The sequence below is a fragment of the Pteronotus mesoamericanus genome, unplaced genomic scaffold, assembly GCF_021234165.1.
Source record: "Pteronotus mesoamericanus isolate MK-2021 breed Mesoamerican mustached bat unplaced genomic scaffold, CSHL_Meso_final scaffold_651, whole genome shotgun sequence".
Taxonomy (NCBI): domain Eukaryota; kingdom Metazoa; phylum Chordata; class Mammalia; order Chiroptera; family Mormoopidae; genus Pteronotus; species Pteronotus mesoamericanus.
Window position 1 is genome coordinate 31,777,996 of NW_026555325.1, and position 7,110 is coordinate 31,785,105.

Sequence of the window (7,110 nt, forward strand, 5' to 3'; positions counted from 1 at the left end):
GTTTTGTGGTAAAGAAGACAGGGCAAAATTTTCCAATCACACCGTGAGTCTCCTAAGCGGCCTTAGGACTTGACCGGAGACTGCTGGGCTTCTCTTAAAAGTTTGAAAGTTGCTGCACATATAGTACACGTCCTTTTTATCTGGCAAATTCCCCGTGGCTTTCCATTTGTTGCTACTCCAGAGACGGAGGTCACGCTCGAGCTTCGCTTCCTCCTGGCAGCCGGGAATGCTGGTGTCTGGAGAGGTCCTAGCGACTCGGATCTGTTCACAGATGAGATTTTGGCGAGTTACACAGAAGCTGAGGGTCCTTGTTCAACTTGGCCTCTGCCCAGGAAAGAGGCATCGCTCCTGCATTTCAGCCCCATCGCAGTATACAGCGCTGTCTTGCTTGTTTTTGTCTTAATCATTTTGCTTGCAAATCTTAAGGCTTGTTGCACAATAGCCACTGAGGGATTTCTGTGTAGGTCTGTAAATTTAGTCCCATTTTGTATCTTGGGATGTTGTTATTTTTTAATCACTGAAGTAGACTGAGATTTCCTCAGGGAGGGGCCAGGAATACTCATCTAGGTTTCTCTCCTGACTCTAAAATTTGAAGTTTTAAAGTTTACTAGTGTTTTTTCAAATGGCTCAACTCACCTGGCTCCTTGATCTTTTCTAATATTTCAGTTTTTAAACCTGAAACTGACACCTTAATCTTCTGATTTAGAATTAGCAAAGAACAGCAACGTTCTAAATTTTGTTAATATGTTGTTAGCATCATTAACGTCAAATTTCAATGGAACCAAACAATCTTCTCATGGTAGTGGAAGAGTGTATAAAATAGGATTTCACAGTTTACAAACTGCTGTCATCTTGCCTCTTGTCTGAAGTCAAAGTGAAGGGTAAATTCTTAAAAGCTGTGAGGGTTGTACTTAAGACTTAGAGTATTAAGTACATACTCATCATCAACATAATTGAGATTAAAATCACTGTTTTACTCCTAAGGAATAGCATTTTTATTCTATTAACTTGGGACAAGGTAGTAAATGAATATTAGATTCATTGTGGAAATACGCCTTAGAACCAGTTACTCTCATTAGAGATTTTGAACTATTTAATGACAAATTACACTGTGAGTCTTGAGGGTTCTTTACCAGGGAAGGGCAGTTTGGATTAGCTAAATTTTCAAGGATGTGGCAGTTTTGTGAGCAATAGGAATAAGAAAGATGCTAGAGGGTAACAATATACATTTAAATGTGTAATCTTAATCAAGATTTTTGAGAATCATTTCTATGAAGAGTTACAGAACTCTCACATCTGAACCATGTCCTGGGATCAACTTCAGAGCCAAAAGAGGTTTTTTGGCAGGAAGGGAAAGATGCATCCTTATTAGAGACTCAGAAAAGTTGAAGCGATCCTTTCATGAGAAAGAGAATGCCCTTGGTAGAGAAAGAACAATGGCAATTTTGAAATAAGCCTACTAGCTTATATTGAGAGCTATGAACATTTAGCATCCAAACAGATGAAGTGTTAAAGATCGTTTCCTTACAAATTTAATTTTGTAGTTATTAAGAGAGAAAAATACATAAATGTGTAAAATTTAGTATCTCTATAGGTGAGGTGTTAAAGATAGTTTTCCTTATAACTGTAACTTTGTGATTATTAAGTGAAATCAGGTAAAATATATGGAATTTATCTAAAAATACAGAATATTTAATTTTAAAAGCAGAATAAAGCCATTTGATGACATAACTTCCTTATGTTTTCACTTACTTGAACCTGCAAGTTGAAAGAAGTATGGTGAATGTAGCCTCTAAACAAAGTTTGCATAGTCGACTGTTCCTCCCTGTACCACTGCGAAATCTGTGTTCCAGTTACTTTAGAAAAAAAAAATTTATGCCATTATCCAAGTGGAAGCCAGAAAGTCACAATAATGTGACATTATTGTCCAAGTGGAGAAAAGCATTGCATACTTATATGGAAAAATAAGCTAACAAATGTTCAGAAAACAATTTTTGAGTATGCAGAATGTATTAGATTATATAAGCTGTTAAAACTGCATGCTTTGTTTCATAAAACTGCAAATTACTTTGAAATGAATCAATACACAAGAGATGATATGCATAAATGATGGATTTAAGCACATTTAGCAAAAATATTAGTGAAATTCAAGAAGTTCAAAAACAAATTATTAAATACAAACTAAAATTTACCTTTGGAGTTTTGCCCACACCCAAGAAGAGAGTTTAAGCTACCAACTGTATTCAAGCATCATTTAAGACCCCAGCACCCAATTCCACTAAGTTTTAAAAACTAATTGAGGAAAATATGTTAATAATGGTCTTAAATGTCAATAGACATTTTATATTTTTAAGCTACTGTTTTAAGTGTATGCAAATTAACAAAATGTCATAATTTAGAAAATTCTAAAATTAACATGATGTGATTATTTAAGATTTAACACTCAATTGACAATCATTTTTGACCAAAAACTTAGAAATATGGGGAAACTGAGTTATCGGTAGTTTGGAATTGTGTTTCTGAACTTGTTAACACTCCATAGCTTTTTGCTTTTCTCAAGTGAAAATTGTGCAAATATATCTTTGGCTGACCACTAATTTGTAATAGTTCTGGTAATGAATGAAAGTAAATTATGTTAAAATACTACTAGATTATTCACTAATATATTAATCTTTTCTACTTTTGGTTAAGATTTAAATCTTACCACCGCATTGTATATATTGTGATAAATTTTTTTGCTGTAAATCAAACAAGATATACCAATTAAAAAAAATTAATCTTAAGCATACTTATTGCAGAAATGTATCTGAAACAATGTTTACAGAAAAGGCAGTTTTTCAGCCCAGTTTGCACCATGCTTCTATTCTAATACTGTGAGTTTTTAAGTAATCAGTTAAACAGCATCTTCCCTGTTTCCCATTATTTTGGTTCTGCTGTGAGAGTTTCACAGAATGTTAATAGGGCCATAACTATGACATCAAATTCATGTAAACACCTACTAAGTTGTTTAGAGCTCTTAGCTTGCAAACCACTTCATTCTCATGAGCATATCACATTAAATATTGACAAGTTGAGGTAAATATCTCACTGGGAAATGGTCTGCTGTTGAGTCAGATTCAACCCTCTAGTAAATGTAATTAAAGTTTTCTAATGTCTCTAACTGAGGGGCACTCAAAACAGGACATATTAATGTTCTATCACATATCATTACCTTCCTTTGGTTTGCATGATGGAGGGGAACATCAAGAGTTTCACACTGAGGGCAGCTTTGAAATGAGTATGTGTGCCCACAGTTTGATAAACTAAGGAAAAATCCAGACAGATGTATGGTAGTAATGAGATAGATACTTAGATTAATACACTAAAAGGGCATGTTTCATTATTGGGCCACTATAATGGTAACCTGATTAATGTTCAACATATGTAAACAGTACATTTTCCTCTGGTGCTGTTCAGACTGAACACATTTTTCACATAAAGATCACTCCTTCCTTGATTATTTTTGAATAATCTGCAATTTTTCAATTTTTTTGATAGTTTCAGGGTTTTTTTACTATTACAACTTACTACCAGCTAAAGATTTGCACATGATGATTGATATACTAGACATTTTCATGCTGACATTTTGATGATTTATCTTTCTAGTCTTTATATACTTTTCCTTTCATGTCTTTAGTGATTATGCTGAAGCATAATCCCCAGTGGGGTATTTGACACTTAGTTCGTAATTCAGTCCTAGCATGTGAAGTGCAGTAGTTTCTGCACAGTACCTAATAAACTACATTAGATATTTTGGTTATCTACCTAATATCGAAATTCAATTCAGGGGAAACAATCCAGTTTCTAATTTGATATATGAAAAATATGCAGCTTTCACTTTACAGAAAGTTGTTTCTTCATTATGGAAATTCAATCTGCATATTATAAAATGAAAGTTTGTTTTACAGCAAAACTTTTTTTAATCACCTGTCAAACTTCTGACCTCAAAAATATACTAAAATTGTCTAAAGTCTCAGTCAGTAGCTAGATGTCACCTGATTTTTAAGTATAAAGTTAAATGGTTCAGACATACAGGTGCTTTCTAATTATTTTGTGTTCAGCATAACCTAAAACACGGATGGAAAACATCTGGCCCTCAGCTTAATTTCATCCAATTTACAAGGCAAGTATCAAAGCTAAATCCTCATATATGCTTATAGTTGGGAAAATGTGCCCTAATTTGAAAAGTATTTGGTGGTAATTTCCTAAAACTCTATACAAGGTACCATGAAATTCCCTCTTATTTCTGTCTTTGAGAGTTTTATTCCTATATTTTGTGTACTATTTTCTTTTTCCATTCTCTATGTCTCTTTACTTACAGATGTCAGATGTCTTCTATATATCCATATTCATCTCTACCATGGAAACTCATTTTGTGTTATGTGACTCTCCCTTTCTTGATGTATTTATGCCCATTATTTGATTTTGCTCCCTATTATGCAGAATTTGACAGGAATCTAAACTCTAGTTATTTAACATCTGTCGTATTTTTAATAGACATTTATATTCTTGGTCTAAATTTTACATGTGAGTTAATTGAATTTATGGTTCTATTTGTAGATTCAAGTCATGTTTATAGTATGTACATGTAGTATATACATGGCTGGTGTCCACTGTGGATTTGTGAACATCAGTGAGAAAACTATTACCATCACAATTGAAAGTACACTTTTAAAATATGATTATGGTTTGATGTAATCTCAAGTTGGATACACTTAATTAATAAAAAGCGTACTCCAAAAAAGTAGATTACCTAAACTATAAACATAGCCCTTTATTGAGCTGAAGTTTTAAGGAAGGGAGTATGAACTGAGACCACCAAGCACTGAGCTCTTTGTATTCCTTAATATGGTGATTGTATCCGATAGTGATTTCTTTTTCTCTGAAAGCTTTTCTTCTCCTATTAGATCCTTGATAAAGTCCACGTCAATCTTTCCATAGTACTGCAGATAACTATCAAGAAGTCATTGTGGTAAGAAATTTTGTACTGAGCCTGGGTTTGGAGTAGAAAGTTGCTAAGTTTTCTAGGGAGAAAGTACTCCCTCCATCAATCAAGGTTCAGGCTTGTCAACAGCAAGTCTGTGTGCCCTGAGGAGCTAGTAACAGGAAGCTGGGGGCTGTAGCTGCTCTCTGGCTTCCATAGTGAAGAAATCTAAAAGTAGTGAAAGGGAAATCAGATCATGGGGGAATAACATGACGATGAGGAGTAACAGCCACTTGGAATATGCAGTTTAGATAGGCTATTCATAAAGGAGTTTAAATAGAGCTGTTGGGTAGAAGTTGAAGGAAAAGGTTTAAGCACTTTTGGAAGTTGGATGGACCCCTGGGGAGGAAAGCACCCCCTCCTTCACCCCAGCTTAATGTGTTTTTGTTTTAAACCAAAGGTGAGTATAGGTGTTACCAGTGTAGGGGAGATATGGTCCTTAACTGAGGACATTCAGATTTAGATGATCCTAATGGTCTCTTCCAAAGCCAAAATGCTTAAAACTTAAAATCTGTAAATCTAAATTCAAATACATTTTATTATGCCTACTAAAAAAGCAACAGTAGTATGAATATTCCTGGCATTCTGGCATCTGATTTTAGAAATCCAGTTTTTGAAAATATAACTTGTTCTTAAATAGTTAAAACTACTAATGAGGAGCAGAGGTAACTTGGGATAAATCAGTGAACCTCTCTGCAAGTAATATCAGAATTTAGTCACGTGATCTTAACATCAGCTTTTGAAGATAACGCTCTAGGTGTGTCAGTCTTTCTAAGTGCTGTACTATTGCGCACACCCCCACATCCTGTTTCTATGTATGGAAATTCCGCAGTAAAGTGACAGGATTCAAAAGTATAGATAACTTTGCAATAATTAAGTAGACTTTTTTAGATTTACAAACTTTGGCCTAGTTAAGTTTAAGGAAACCATTCTTTCCCTATGCCCTCAAAGTCAGCGAAGTTGAGATGTACAATTAAGAATATGTGAACTACATACTTAGTAACTTAGTACTTGTTAGTTACAATTATTAGATATAGAAAACTAGGTACAAAACAAATTCGAAGCACATACCTAAATTTAACTGACCAAATAATGATTTGGTATCTACAAGATATAAAGTGCAATGAAGATTCAAAAATGAACACATTTTTGTGTTCAAAAGTTGGCCATCGTAAAGGAGACAGACAGACACACAAATTAATGCAATACCAGGCCTAACTGAAAAGCAATGAATGAAATTCCTATTTAAAGCACCAGGAAAGAGAAAGTACTTCAGGTAAAATAATGATAAACTATTTTATACCATAAACAGGTCTTCTGCTTTCAAAAATAACCACCCACAAACTTCACCTGCAGCATTCAGCATTCAGTTAGGTTTTCACCTGCAGCTGAGAGTTCAAGAAAGTGTGGACCCCAGACCAGCAGCATTAGCCTCACTTGGGAACTTGTTAGAAATGCAAATTCTTGGGTCCAGTTCCAAGTTACTAAACCCTGGGAATGGGATTCAGCAATCTGTGTTTAATAAGTTCTGTATTTTTAATAAGTGATTCTGATGCACAATATAGTTTGAGAACCACTGGTTTAGGAAATTGCATATTTAATAATATGTAAGACTAATCTATGGCAAATAAGCAAATTCTAGCTTAAAACCCCTCTTACAAGCTACTCTGGGGAAATGGAGACTGTCTAGGCCACTTGGGTGAAATCCCACACCCAACTGAAAAACTCAATTGAAAAAATCTAACTGCCAACGAGAAGAAAGCAGTAGTCTTAATTAGTGAATTTTACATGCATGTTATACAATTATATAATTGTCCTTTTTTGTTTTTAATGCACACAGATTAACATTTTTTAATCATAAATCATATTTTATATGTTAGTGGAATTTTCCCCATAAAGTGGAACACTGACTTTAACAACATCTGTTTTCTTAAAAGTAATACTCAGCTAACTGAGCAGTTTGATTTTTTAGTGTCATTGCATGATTAATAACTATCTTGGGACGTGTATACATCACTAAGAATGAAAAATACAAGGGCACTCTATGCTGCAGAAATGTAATGATGACACTTCCAAAATGCAAGCAC